The sequence below is a fragment of the Sus scrofa genome, chromosome 6, assembly GCF_054392235.1.
Source record: "Sus scrofa isolate SSC_HxYL_T2T_F1_AM1 chromosome 6, Sscrofa_HxYL_maternal_Yorkshire_Landrace_v2.0, whole genome shotgun sequence".
NCBI classification, from domain to species: Eukaryota; Metazoa; Chordata; class Mammalia; order Artiodactyla; family Suidae; genus Sus; species Sus scrofa.
Window position 1 is genome coordinate 34,647,980 of NC_139388.1, and position 15,306 is coordinate 34,663,285.

At 41.9% G+C, this 15,306-nt stretch overlaps 1 long non-coding RNA gene across 1 annotated transcript in view; it reads left to right on the forward strand.

Annotated features, from left to right (window-relative positions):
• LOC102158585 (uncharacterized) overlaps window positions 1-15,306 on the forward strand; it is a 327,382-nt gene that overhangs the window by 306,461 nt on the left and 5,615 nt on the right. Inside the window, exon 5 of the long non-coding RNA XR_014805912.1 lies at window positions 6,992-7,239. This is a non-coding gene — a long non-coding RNA (uncharacterized LOC102158585). The remainder of the gene's footprint in view (window positions 1-6,991; window positions 7,240-15,306) is intronic.

Genomic DNA, 15,306 nt, shown 5'->3' on the forward strand with positions numbered 1-15,306 from the left:
AATTTTATATCTATATCGATATCGATATTGATATATGTGTGTGTGTTATATAATATATATGCATTGTACATATATATATATTATATATAAATGGAATATTGTTAAACCCCCAGAATAATGAAATTCTGACATTTTTGGCAATGCAGATGGACTTAGAGAATATTATGCTTAGTGAAATAAGTTAGAGAAAGATAAACACTACATGATATTATGTATATGTGGACTCTAAAAAATAAAATAAATGAATATATATAGCAAATCAGAAACAGACTTACATTTATAGAAAGCAAACTAGTGGTGGGGAGAAAGAAACATGGGTGGGAAAAGGGCAAAAGAGATACAAACTATGTATAAAATAAAGAAGCAGCAGGAATATATTGTACAACACAGGAAAATATACCCATTATTTTGCAGTAACTTTTAAGGGAATATAATCTATGAAAATACTGAATTACTTTGCTCTACACCTGAGACTAGTATAATATTTTAATTCAACTGTACTTCAATTTAAAAAAGGACAACATGAAAACAAAAAAAAATTGAATGAAAAAATAGAAAATCTGAATAGACCATTTACTAGTAAAGGGATGGACTCAGTAATGAAAAATCCCTCAACAAAGAAATATCCAGAACCAGATGGCTTTACTGGTAAATTCTATCACACATTTAAAGAAGACCTACCTAATACCTATCTTCTCAAACTCTTCTAAAAAATTTTAGAAGAAAAAAACTCATTTTTTTTTTCTTTTTTATGGCCACACCTGTAGTATATGGCAGTTCCCAGGCTAGGGGTCAAATCGGAACAGCAGCTGCTGGCCTATGCCACAGCAACACCAGATCTGAGTCACATCTGTGACCTGTGCTGCAGTTTGTGGCAACTCTAGATCCTCAACCCACTGAGTGAGGCCAGGGATTGAACCCACATCCTTAGGGACACTATGTCATGTTCTTAACCCGCTGAGCCCAACAGTAACTCCCCAAACTCATTTTTTAAGGCCAGCATTACCCTGACACCAAAATCAGACAAGGACACTACCAGAGAGAAAGAGGAAGGAAGGAAGGAAGGAAGGAAATTACAGGCCAATATTTCTGATGAGCATAGATGCAAAAAAAATTTTGCTCAACAAAATATTAGCAAGTAAAATTAAACAATAATTTAAAAATATCATACACCATAAAGTGGGGTTTATTTCAGGGATGCAAGGATGGCTCAACTTCCACAAATCAATAAGTGTTGTATAAAACATGGACAAAATGAAGGATAAAAAATCATATGATCACCAACAGATTTTTAAAAGAATCTGACAAAATTCAGCATCCATTAATGATAAAAAAAAAAAATCTCAACAAACTGGGTAGAGAGGAAGTGTAACTCAATATAATAAAGGTCATATGTAACAAGCCACATTTAACTCCATATTCAGTGGTGAAAAACTGAGATCTTTTCCTCAGGAACTAGACTAGGCTGCTTACTTTTGCTGCTTTTACTCAGTATAGTATTAGAAGTCCTAGCCAGAGAAATAATGGAAATAAAAAAAAAATAAAAAGCACCCAAGAAAGCAAGAAGTAAAAGCAATCTCTATTTGCAGATGACATGACGTTATGTAGAGAAAACCCTAAAGACTGTATCAGAAACTATTGGAACTACTAAATAATTTCTGTAAAGTTTTAGGACACAAAATTTAAGTGCAAAAATCTTGCATTCTATACAACGAACTAACAGAATGAGAAATTAAGGAAATAATGTCATTTGTAATTGCATCAAAAAGAATAAAATGATTATGAATAAATTTGACCAAGGAGGAGAAAGATCTGTAGACTGAAAATTAAAATTCATTGATGAAAGAAATTGAAGGCACAAATAACCACAAAGATTTTCCATGTTTATGGATTGTAAGAATTAATATTGTTCCCGTCATGGTTTAGTGGTTAAATCCAACTAGGAACCATGAAGTTGCGGGTTCTGTCCCTGGCCTTGCTCAGTGGGTTAAGGATCTGGTTTTGCTGTGAGCTGTGGTGTAGGTTGCAGATGTGCCTCGGATCCCGCGTTGCTGTGGCTGTGGCATAGGCTGGCAGCTATAGCTCCGATTAGACCCCTAGCCTGGGAACCTCCATATGCCGAGGGTGCAGCCCTAGAAAAGACAAAAAAAAAAAAAAAAGACAAAAAAAATTGTTGAAATGTCCATACTATTCAAAATGATCTACAGATTTAATGAAATTTCTATCAAAATTACATTTTGATAGAAATAGGAAAAATCCTAAAATTTGTATAGAACCGCAAAATACTCCAAAAAGCAAAAGTAATATTGAGAAAGACGAAAAAAGCTGGGAGCATCACACTTTTTGATTTCAAATTCTATTACAAACCTATAGTGATCAAACAGTATGGTTTTGCCATAAAGCCAGACATGTGGATCAATAAAACAAGATAGAGACCCCAGAAATAAACTCGCACATGTATGATCAACTAATTATGACAAAGAAGCCAACAACAGAGTTGAGAAAACTGGATAACCACATGCAAAATAAGAAACTATGCTCCTGTCCTTATACCATATGCAAAAAAAAAAAAAAAAATTACTTTGGGATAAATACTCAAATTTAAGATCTGAAACTGTAAAACTTCCAGAAGAAAGTGTAAGGGGTAAGCTCCTTGGCATTTGTCTTGGCAGTAAGTTTTTTGATTTGACATCAAAATCAACAAAAGAAAAGAAATCATGAAGTAGAAGTATATCAAATTAAAAAGCTTCTGCACTTCAAGAAAGTGAAAAGGCAACCTACACAATGGGAGAAAATATTTGTAAATCATATATCTGAAAAAGGGTTAACATTCACAATATATAAAGAACTCACACAAATTAATAGTTAAAAAAAAATAAGGCTGATTAAAAAATGGGCAGAGGAACTGAACCAGAGCTATTCCCAAAGAAGACATACAAATGGCCAACAGGTACATGAAAAGGTACATCGGTGTCGCTGATCATCAGGAAAATGCAAATCAACAGCACAATGAGATATCATCTCACACCAGTTGGAATACAGCTGTCATCAAAAAGACAAAATATAACAAGTGTTGGGGAGAATGTGGAGAAAAGGAAACTTGTGCACTGTTGGTGAATTGGTACCGCCACTATGGAAAATGTAGCAATTTCTCAAAAAATTAAGAGTAGGACTCCCATATGATCCAACAATGCCACTTTTGGGAATATATATAAAGGAAATGAAAACGGGATATTGAAGAGATTATTTGCATCACCATGTTCCTTGCAGTAGACAAGATATGGAAACAACCTGAATATCAGAAGATGAATGGCTAACGAAGATGTGGCGTATATGTACAATGCAATATTATTTAGCTGTGAGAAAGAAGGAAATCCCGCATTTTGTGACAACATGGATGAACCTAAGTGAAAGAAGATAGACAAAGACACATGCTGCATGGTAACCCTTATATGTGGAATGTCAATTAAATGCCAAACCCATAGAAACAGAGGAGAAAGTGGTCCCAGGGGCTTGAGGTGGTGGTGGTGGGGGAAATAGCAAGAGATTGGTAAAAGGTTACACACTTTTAGCAGTAAGATGAATAAGATCTAATATGGTAACATTATCTACATATCTAATGTGTAATATGGTACCTACAGTTGATGCCACTGTATTGTGTAATTGAAATAAGCTAAAAGAGTAGAACTCAAATGTTCTCACCACCACCAATAAACAAAAAAAAAGGTAAATATGTGAGGTGATGGGTGTGTTAATGAATTGTATGGTGGGAATCCTCTCACAATGTGTGTGTGTTTGTATATATATTATGTATATATATCATATCATGTCACCGTGTTGTACACCTGAAGTATCTTCCAATTTTATTTATCAGTCAAAGCTTAGTAAAGCTGAAAAATGAAATCAAAGAGTACCCTCCATTTTTTTTTTTTAATGTTAGGAAAGCGTTCAATGAAAAAGTCATAATTGAATTGAGATCTGAAAGAGAAGTAGTTGGAGCTGAAGGATGGAAGAAAAGGGGTGGGGGCATTTCAAAGGGAGGAGTGAGATGGGCATGGAAGTGTGTTTGATGGTTTAAGAATTAGAAGGAGGCTTAGGGGTTGGAGCATGGCAATGAAACCTCAGTAAAGGATGGGGATAATGAGGGAGCTCGGAACCAATCAGCCACAGTCCCTCTTCCCTCATGGTATTTGCATTTTAAAAGTCTCTCTTTGCGGAGTGTCTTTAGCCTTTGGTAAACTGGGTTGCAGAGGGGTTGTGAGTCACAACTCAAACTAATAAAATCCCACAGTGGCAGTTCATGACTGAGTTCTTGGGTGGTGGTGAGGTGAAGGCAACACTTGCCAAGGTATTGCATCAGCATTTCCTAGAGCTCCCTGAAATCTCAACCCTAAAAGGATGCTCTGTGGAGCGCTTCCAGCAAAGTGGCTTTGGACTCACAGCTGAGATCACCATCATCCTGACAGGGAAAGAAAATAGAATGTTGATGTGCAAATAGGATATGTTAGCAATGAAATAGCAAATGTTAAAACGGAAACTGATCTTACCTTCAGGAAATGGAATTACCTACTCTAGAAATTGAAAGTCTTGAGAAAGCGTAGATTGTCTGAATTGGAACTAAAATCTTACTCTCTCGAAGCTTTAGCTCCAGGGAGGACATAGGGTGGGACTGCAGGCGGTGGCTTGACCGCATCACTCTCTTCCCCTCCTACACCTGCACATGCACGCTCACATCCCTTATGATGCTCCGCCCTTTACCAATAGAGATGCATATTATGCCACGATTGAATTCTATGAATTCTCTCCTTTTCATTTCTAATTGACATACAGTTTGCAGTAGTGACGTGGTCCCAGGGCAAACAGAATTGTGACTTCTGTTTCATAATTGCGTTTCATGTCCTGTCACATGGCCCCCGCCTCTGGGCAGCTTGGACGTTGGTTGTGCATGTAGCTGAGAGTGGAGACTTGGCATCTCAGCAGGGGAGGCAGGAAGGTGTTTAGGGGAAGGGGTGTTATTGGCTCTTCTCAGCTTGAACCCTCTGGGCAGCAAAGCACTGAATTGGCCTGGGCCAAATGATACAAGCATGCCAAGATATACGTCTTTCTAGAGCTTGCTAAAGAGGCATGTGACATGATAGACGTGTGAGGAAGAGAGGGAGGGAGGGGGAGAGGGAGGGGTGCCAGGAGCGTGGGGCAGTGGCCCTCCACTCCTACAGGGGGTCCCTCCTCTCCATCTAGCTCTGCCCCCACTTGGAGGTTTGAGGATGGGCCTCTCCCACAGGACCCTCCCTTGCTCCCTTGCCTTTTCTTCAGTTAGCTGACATCTGCATCGTATACTTTTCTCTCTTTTTTCTGCCCTTGGGAATTTGAAATCATTCTTCCTAGAGCAGCTTTGCCCCAGAGGGATGGGGGTGATGGAGAAAGTTCCCTGTGGAGGAATGCATCTGCAGAACTCCTGCTGGAGTATTGCTGATGCTTCTTGCCCCCGTGCTCCTGTCCAGGTCCTGTGCTGGAGGGACGTGCTCTAACTTCAACCTTGAGAGACAGGGAGGAAGAGGAACAAGGGCTTGGACCGCTTGTGCCGCCCCTGTCTTCAGAGTGTTCCTAAGAGTTCTGGATGAGGTCTGAGCAACTTTCTTTGTTCCACTTGACCCTTACCAGACTCATGACTCTTTACTAAAGCTGAGTGACTGGATGGTCACCTGACCTCACCTGAGCCAATCCGTCTCTCTCAAGAAAAGGAGCAGCAGGGAAAACACAGCTGGGCTACACTGGTCTTGAAAATATAAGACTTTGTGGAGCTAGGATCACAAGTAGCAACATCTGAATAAAGCATGCAAAAGTTTGGAGAAGCAGGAAAAGAATATCCAAAAGGAAGAGTCTGCAGAGAGAATGGAGTGGGCTTGCAAAGAGAAGGCGAAATGAGAGATCGGGTGGTTCCCAAAATAAGGAAGCAAAAAGGAGAGCTGGCTGGAAAGCTTCCAGTAGTTTATGGCCAGCTGTATTTCCTCAGATAGGTTTCACATTTTCCTGCATCCTTCTCGTAAATTCCTTATTGCCAAAACCAGCTTGAGTGAGTATCTGTGTCTAGAAATAAAGGGATCCTTCAGACTGGGTTGTAAAATCTGATATCACAGGAAAAAAGATAACCCCACTGGTTTGTGTCCCAGAGCCGTTGCCAGTCTTTGGCATGTAGTTTGAGAAGAGAGGGGTCGTCTCCAGGTCCAGATTCTCTCCTCCTCTGGCATGCCCTTCTGCCCCCCTGGCATGCCCTTCTGCGGTAAACTGCAGCATTCGAGAGCCATTCCTTTGGGTTCAAGATTTGTCTCTCAGTGTTACTCAAAAAAAGTAAAATGAGCCATTCAGGGGTAATCAGCCTGGAAGGTCTCTTCTTCGGAGGCAGTGGGGGTGGGGAGGGGGGATGGAGAGGTAAGTAACTAAGACAGGTGAGTGCCCAGCCCTGCAAAAATGAGACTCCAGATGGCAAACTCTGAGACATTCTGCCTCGCCCCACTCCTTTCAGCCAAACATCAGCCTCCCTTTTATCAAAATCATTCCAACAAAAGCGTTCTTCATATATCTATATAATCATGAGCTCATAAACCCAGAGCATTTTCTCTAAAGGCAGTGGGGACTTAGGACCTTCTCTGCCAGATGCCGGCTCTCCCGAGTCAGCAGAGATCGCCAGGGGTGTACCCTGTGATTCTTTTCCCCTGAGTAGTTTGGTTTCCTCATGTGGGAATGGAAAATGGCGAGGGAAGAAGGTCTCTAGTGGCCACCTCTCAGGCAGGGTGGCCTCCTCAAATGCCTCAGGGCGAATGATATGGAGAAGCAAAGGTGGGTCAGATGAGGCTGGGGGCGTGTGAATAATGCTATGGCTTTGTGCCAAGTACCGTCGAATGTGTCACTGAGAATTTCCTGCGGCCTGGACCACGTGTCTCTGTGGTGCTCCGAGATACCCAGTAATGAGCTAATGTTCTTGCCCTGCCAGTGGGCTGGGATCTCAGGTATCCGATAACTAGATCTGATGGCCTCGTTCATGGTCCTTCTCGTTTGCTCAGTGTGGGACACCTCTCCAAATAACGCACTGGACCAGGCATCCTTCTGGAGCCTCCACGTAAGTTCCAGAGCCTGCCACAGCCCAGGCCGTCATGCCAGACTTCATCATCACTCTTGCGTCTTTCTCCTTCTGAATGTCACCAAAAATCTCGCCCTAGGATGCTGATATTAGGGACTTAGGTAAGCTTTGGTTTTCGATGACTTTTTAATAGCAGAAATTGTAAATACTTGAAAAATTCTGGCACTGCTGAGCTGAAATTATTCCTATCACTTGTGCCAAAAGATGGTTTTAAATGACAGTATTCTGTGTTCTGTTTAATGTCCTCTGTCTTTCTGTTGTCCAACAGGACATGCCCGGGCCTAAGCCTATACAAACTAATTTCAGTCTGACCCTGATTAAAATTTCCTTCCAGCAAACCTGAGAAACAGCTGTTCCTTAGTGAATGGCCCCCAGCACGCCCCAGCCACCCTGTCATCCCTAGAGGCCATTTCTCAGAAGCCAGCTGTTGTGGGTGAGAAGATGAAAGGTGTCAGTCCCATTTGTAATGCTTGTAATTTAGGGGAGGCAACAAGATTCTTCCTTTGTTTCATCCTTTCAAGTCAAGCATATATTCGCTGTGATTTGGGGGAAAAGTCGTCATTTCCATTCCTGCTGGATGGGGAGAAGGGATCCATCAGTCTCCTTAGTTGGAAGAGAACATTCTTTCTTATGATACGCAGGGTTGGTTTCTTTTGGAATGCCAGGTTTTCTTTGTTCCCACCTGTTTTTGTTGTCCCCACATTACTGTCATTGCCATTTAATGAGAGGCAAGTGTTTTAGGTATCAACCCCAGGCCCTGAAAGAGTTTCACTGAGCCCCCAGATTAAAGCTGGTAACGTTGACTAAGAAGAAGACAGGGAGATTCCCGTAGCTCTAGCTATAGAAGAAAAGGTGCTTCCGGTTTCTAAATGGAAGTGTGGAGGCTTTCATTGCCTTAGTTTCTGACCTGTCTCATAGGGTATCTTCTTTTAGCTCATGGGGGTGGGGGGGATTTAAGGAGAAGGCTCCAAACACTGTATTCAATGCTAGATTTTTTATCCATCCATCATCAATCCATGCTCCTCCTTCTAATACTAACTAATCCACGTGAAGTACCATTTGTGAAACATCCATTAGCATATTTTGAGAAGTAAGGGAGTATAGGAGCTTGACTGACTTGGCCAGCATTTCCTCTCAATAGATGTTGACGACAGCCCCAAATCCCACAGCACAGTGTTCTATATGGCATACGAAGTCCAAATTGAAACGTAATTTAGGAGAAATGTCTCAGGAATGCATCATTTTTTTTTGGCCACACCCACAGCAGGTGGACATTCCCAGGCCAGAGATCGAACCCACACCACAGCAGTAACAATGCCAGATCCTTAACCCACGGCACCACCAGGGAACTCCAGGAATACATAATTTTTAAAAAAGCAAAAATTTTAGGAACTGAGGATTTAAATAAATAAATACCATATATATATATATATAACATATGTATACACATTCATATTATATAATATGTATATATGTATGTACACCCCCGTGTGTGCATGTATATGTGTGTATATATACATATATATGTATATAATGAGGGAAGCAAGATCCTGAACTAATGAACTAATTTATGCTAATGCATAAATTACTTGGCATACTTTTCCTCCCAGAGAAGTTTCTTCAAGCACACTTGTTTAAAGATAATTAGAAGGGCAGTATTTATTTCGCCTGAAGGAATGCATAGCAACTGCTCTAATTTCATAATTAATATAATTATATTATTAATATCAAGTAATAATATATAATATGCATAAGTATATATGTATATATACATACATATATATTCTAGACAGTATGATGCAGTGTCACGTTGTTGAGAAAGGTCGTTTGTTTCAGGCAAAAGGTATTACCTTTCCTGTATTACAGTCTTCAAGTCACTGGAAGGTTATATTTTAAGATCCACATATGACAGCAGATTCTTCCTCGTTTTTATGTTATGATTAATTTGGAAACATTGCAATCATTCATTTACTTATTAAGCACATTTCTTAAGGCAGTGCTCTAAGAACTCAGAGGATGAAGGTCTCTAAATCAAGCATTGTTTCCAGAGGAATATGGCATACAAGGGCCTAGAGAAATATCTGAGCTAGTGGGATCCAGGATGGACTACACTTATTCTGGCTCCGATGTGAAGCTGTCATAGGGAAGGGAACAACTGAGCTGAGCTTGAAGCATGGAGTCCACCACGAGGGAGAGGAAGAGAAAGATATTCAAGGCAGAGGAAACAGCTTGTGGGGAGAGGCATCAGTTATAACATTTCATGTTACAAAAGGTTGTCAAAAGAATTAGTTACACACTCAACAAACTTACTAAGCATCTAGAGTGCACCTGATGCTTAGTCAGGTGCTAGGATACAAAAGACACTCATACAGAAGCTCTGCCATCTGGAGACTTAGAATCATGGAATGCTGGGACTTTGAGGGATCTCAGCAGTGATTTATTCCAGTGTGTCTTTAGATTCTGGGTTGCTGAATTCTAGGAGTTATGCTTCTCAGGCTCCTAGTGAAGCAAGAAGATATGAGTGTATCTGTCAGCTTAGATCAAGTTGTGCTGCAGTAACAAATGACCCCCAAATCTTAATGGCTTGCAGCAATATATGTTTTTCACTCGTGATATGATTATCATGGAGCAATTCTGGGGTTACTTCAAATTTTATTCATTCTAGGACCCACTAAAGAAGAAATTCTTATTTAGGACATTCTGGGTCTATTTCAGAGGGAAAAGAGTGGTGGACTGTGGCATTAAAGCTTTTGCTTGGCAATAGCACTTGTCACTTCTGCCTGTACTCACTGGCCAGAAGCAAGTAGTAATGGATAAGCCTGACATCAATGCAACAAGGAAGTAGATTCTTCTTCCAAAACTAGGGGGGAATATTTTGAGTAGTGATACAGTCTTTGACATGGAGTTTAGGACTTCCTTCATCTGGTTTCAACATGTGCGTCTCCTCGTCTAGCTGTTTCATGCATTGGACTCATATGCAATGTTTTGCTTGAAGTAAGGATGGCAGAGAATGCTCGATATCCATTAAGACAATTCTCTGCTTTCACAATGTAGTCACCACTCAGTGTGCATCTGTGTGTAGCTGTATGTCTGGTTCTCACCCATAGAATGATATGTACTGATTTCAGGCCACAACTCTTTAAGAAGCAGAGTACATGTTCTCCATGATACCTCTCCCCTTAGTGCAGCAAGATGCTGACAGTGGCAAGGCTAGGAAATGGTGCAGGCACAAGAGGGACAGGCTCTGAATCCCAATGTGGAAGAAAACTGCCTGCTGCCCCACCCTGCTTGTATGGTGAGTCAGAAATAAGCTTCTTGGGAGTTCCCATTGTGGCTCAGCAGTGACGAATCTGACTAATATCCATGAGGATGTGGGTTTGATCCCTGGCCTTGCTCAGTGGGTTAAGGATCTGGCATTGCTGTGAGCTGTGGTGTAGGTCGCAGACGCGGCTCGGATCCTGCGTTGCTGTGGCTGTGGCATAGGCCAGCAGCTGCAGCTCTGATTTAGCTCCTAGCCTGGGAACATCCATGTGCCATGGATGCGGCCCTGAAAAGAAAAGAAAAAGAAATAAGCTTCTTTCCTTTTATGTAAGCCCTGTACATTTTAGGGTCTATTTGTTATAGCTGTTTAAAATCTAGAGATTATGTATATAAGGACAAATTTGGTCTCATCTAATTTTCTCTGTGTTCTGAGAAGAATGCAGAAGATCAAGAAGGAATGTGGACACCTGCGTACATTTACGCAGAGATGTTTTAGGATGAAGCCTTCATTGTAGGTCTCTAGACTTACAAACAAGGTTGTCTGGGCTCTGCCCAGAAGTAAGGGAACCTCTGATTAAAATTCAGGTTCCAAATTGCTGGTTCCACCTTCTCTTGAAAAATCACGAGATTTGGCCATGCTGGGTCTGTAGTCCCATGAGGGGAACACTGGCTTTAGCTCCTCTCATTTTAGGTGGGACAGTTGCTCTCCAACTCATCAGGGTCTCCTCTGTGCCCTATTGTTTTCCTGACCCTCAGGCATAGAAGTGGCCATTTGTTGTGACCCTTACACAGTCTAAAAGTAAAGAGGAATGTAAATTTTTATTTTTCCCTTATTCCTATAAATGAATAATGAAGCAACAAGAGAGAGGAATTTTGTAAAAAATTGGAAAGAAGATTTTCCTTTGGGAGATTGAAGAACCATGCCTACCCCAGTCCATGTCACCTGTTTATGTTACCTAATTGCCCCTAGGTATTTGCATTTTAGATTAGGGATTAATGTGGGGAAATGACTTCTCTTTCCCTAAGGCCATTGCTGAGCCAAGACGAGTTCTTTTCTGAGCCAGACAGATTGGCACCTACATTGGTGAGGCAAGGCTGACTTCCTTCAGCCTCTAGGTGGGTGCCTAGGGAGGGCAAGGTGCTCAGCCAGAGGCCTGGACTGGTGGGAGGGCGAGGGGTGTACAGTGACCAAGATGGGGCTCTGCTTTCCAGAGGCTGGGAGCAAACATCGAGGAGCCTGGTCTCAGAACCATGGTCTCAGCCTTCCTCTCCCTTCCTCAGCACACATGGGAATGACTTGCTCACAAGGGACATTCCTACCAAGGCCCAGCCAGGATACGCCATCCTAGTAATTTGGAATATTAGCTGTTTCCCTGCTATACCCCTCATGAGCCCCTATAACCCATCATATAAACATATACTTTCATGGCTCCTAAAATGGCCAGCACACAAAGGGATGGTGTTTGGCTTTTGCTATTTGGAAGAGTAGGTGGTCTGCACTGGCAGAGATTCTAGACCCCAGGACTAGGACATGTGTCCCTCTTGGGCCATTTATGCAGACCTCTCTCAAACACGCCCTTCCTTGTGGAGACTTATGCTGCCCACCCAATCTGCAATCACATCCCTCCTCACCATCTCCTGTCTCACCCTACTTGTCCCTGAGGTCATTTTGGGGTACATTTTGCTTGTTTAATGGTGTCGCTGTCTCCAGGTTGTGAGCCTCCTGGGGGCAGAAATCTAATCAGCCTGTGCACTGAGGTATCCTCAGTTCAACAGACACTGACTGATTTAATGAATGAGATGCATTTGATGGTGGTGGGTCATTGCTCAACAGCCCCATTCTTTGTCACATAAATCAGGTCCTGGGATAGATGGGGTGCAGGGTGGGGGGTGGCAATGGAACCCCACCTAGATTAGAAGACTTGAGAGCAAAAGAGAGCTGTGCTCCTTTGCAGGTAGAGACGGGGGAGACTGAAGTTTGCAGACTGGGCATAAATGCTTGAAATGTCTGGACAGACACACGGTCTGTGGTGGGGAAGCAGGAGCATGCTTCCGGGGCACTCGGAGTCCCCTGGGTCCTCTGGGTTTGGCACAGAGAGCTGACAGAACTGGCAGGCCTTGCGACTGTGCCTGGAGCCCCAGCCAGGGAAGAGGAAATGTCACGGGGTAATGTCTTGAAAAAAGGACCAAGGGCTATGTCCCACCCCTCCCTAAGCCTTCCCCAGTTACCTTCCATAGGGCCCCTCTACTCTGGGCCAGGTAAGTTGCAGGGGAGGTGGGCAGAGCAGCCCCGACTCAACTGCAATGAAGTTTTCACTACCTGGTGAAATAGGGTCTCTGTAGAAACAGTTGAAAAAATAAATAAACTTCTATTTCTCATTCATTTGTGTTGATGGACTGAGATTTGTATTCCTAACATGGACAGATTGTCACAGCTGTATCTCCTCCACCACTTTTTCTCCCACTCATGGATTGCAAGTAAGAATGATTTCGTTATGGGAATTAATGTAGATCCATTCTAATTTATTTCTAAAAAGTAATGAATTCACAAATTTCTGTTTAATTCTGTTTGGCTCTCCTTCGTCAGGTTATTCATTATACGCATTGCGGCTGATTATGAAAATGTGTTCAAGACCTGCTGGTAATCCGGTGGGAGAAATAGTGCCAGGGAGAGCACCGGGCTGTGGATCACGGGACCTGGGTTCTGGTTACACCTTCGCCAGCTATTAGCTGTGGGCTCCTGGCACCTCCTCTGTCCTCGCTGAACTTCTGCCTTCTCAGATGCTTATGGGAGGGAAATGGCTTGTCAATGATATGTGACTGTCATAACAGCATACCAAATGCACTTTCATTTGTGTAATGGTTTTTCTTGAATTCAGCTAAGAATTCGAGTCTTTATTTTATTTTTCTCAGTGTGAGAAGCATTAGGGTGGCTGAACTTTTTTTTTTTTAGTTCTTATTGTATTTTATTTATTTTTATTATTTATTTTTTATTTTTATTCAATTTAAATGTTACTGTCCATTTACAGTTACTACAAAATACTGGCTCTGTTGCACAATACATCCTTGAGCCTGTTCACACCAGAGTTTATACCTCCCACTTTCCAATCCTTTTGTTACCTCTCCTTCCTGTCCTCCCTGGTAACCACTAGTCTCTAGATTTGTGAGTCTGCTGCTGCTTCTTTTTTTTTTTTTTGGTAGTATTCATTAGTTTGTTGTATTTTTTTATTTTTTTAATTTTAAATGATTTTTCTTTTTTCCATAATAGCTGGTTTACAGTGTTCTGTCAGTTTTCTACTGTACAGCAAGGTGACCCAGTCACACGTATAAGGGATATCATATAGTATTTGTCTTTCTCTGTTTGACTTAAGCAGGGGGTAAACTTTAAATGTCCTTTCTCTCTCTGACATTCTGGTTTGTGCTCTGTGACTCTAGGAGGGAGAGAGCCACTTCCAAACTTCCTGTGGGCAGACACGCTAATCAACCCACACTTGAGCATTGGGGGAGCTGCCGTCTTTTGTTTTTAAGGCCTGGCTGTCACCACAGGTGACTGTTTTGAAATGGATAGGTTCTTAGAAAATATTTGACAGCTTCACTTTTGTTAAGTGTTCCCCCAAGGGATTTCGGTTGGGTCCCTGTTTTCTTGTTTATATTTTGCCGCTTCTAAAGTGCCACTTACCTTCATGGTGAGATGCAAGTCAGAGTGCCTGACATTGCATTCTTCAGCGGAAATAAATACATCGAAATGAGGGCGAGATTTGCCAGATGTCCACTAGAGGGCAGCAGAGTAGTGAGAATCGGGAGTCTCCGAGGCTTTTGTACACTGAAGTGTTGACATGTGACTTGGCAATTGAATAATTTTTGATACTGTCCTGACACATAAACACCTAGGAGCAGGTTTTCAAAGGTTATTTGTGCACTAAAAGAGGAATTAACAAAACGAACTTGCATGCCAAAAGTAATTTTCAATATTCTACAAAGCACCGTGCCCTCATTATGAGATTGCTTTTAGAGAATATTCAGCTATCGTTAACTGGATATGTTAAACCTAACTGGCAAACACACATTCCAAATAAATCAGGCTGCATGGACCTAAAAAGTAGATCCGGTGACTAATAAAAACTTCTCCTGGGATTTGGGGGCTGGCCAACTCACCCAAAAGGAGAAATTTGGTTTTAAGTGACTTTTGCGTCTCCCAGATTTGTGGTCCTGTCATGGTTAAACAATGGTACACATACTACATGGTTGTGTGTGTTATTGTGGTGATTTATTTTTAAGCTATTACTCTACTTTCAGCATAAGAAGTCAGCAAATTATCAGAGTTTATTCCATTGACAGTCTCACACCTTGAGAAATAGCCCATTTGTATTATCACAGTTTGATATATTTCCCATTTACTGAGCTTCTTTGGCAAGTTGGCATTTTAATTTAATTATACTTTTTTGCTAATGGTCTTTATTTTTCAGTGTCTGTGTGTAAAACGCCCGTAGGTTTGATTATCCCCCCCTCCTCTTCCCAGTGCCAAGCTGTAGTGCAAATTTAAAAACTGACAAAATTCAGTGTAAAATTCAGGGAGGTGAAATGAAGGCATTTGTAAAGAAATCCTGCTTGAACCACGAGGCATTTTCTTCACTTGCAGAGTGTGGCCTTGACTTGCATATATTTAGTTCCTGGCCTTCGGTGTCACCAACAGGAACTGCAGCACAGGAGAAGGTGGGGCCACTGCTCACCACGGTCGGTCGGAGAGGGGCAGGGACCACCGAGGGCTCGGACTCCTCCCAGGGTCTCTTCCGTGCCTCTGGGGATCTAGCTGCAATGGTGGTAGTACTGCTCCTTGCCTTCTTGGTGTGCTTAGAGATTGCAGGGGCTCCTCCCTTAAGAATAAGCAATTGATGGTGGAGGCATGT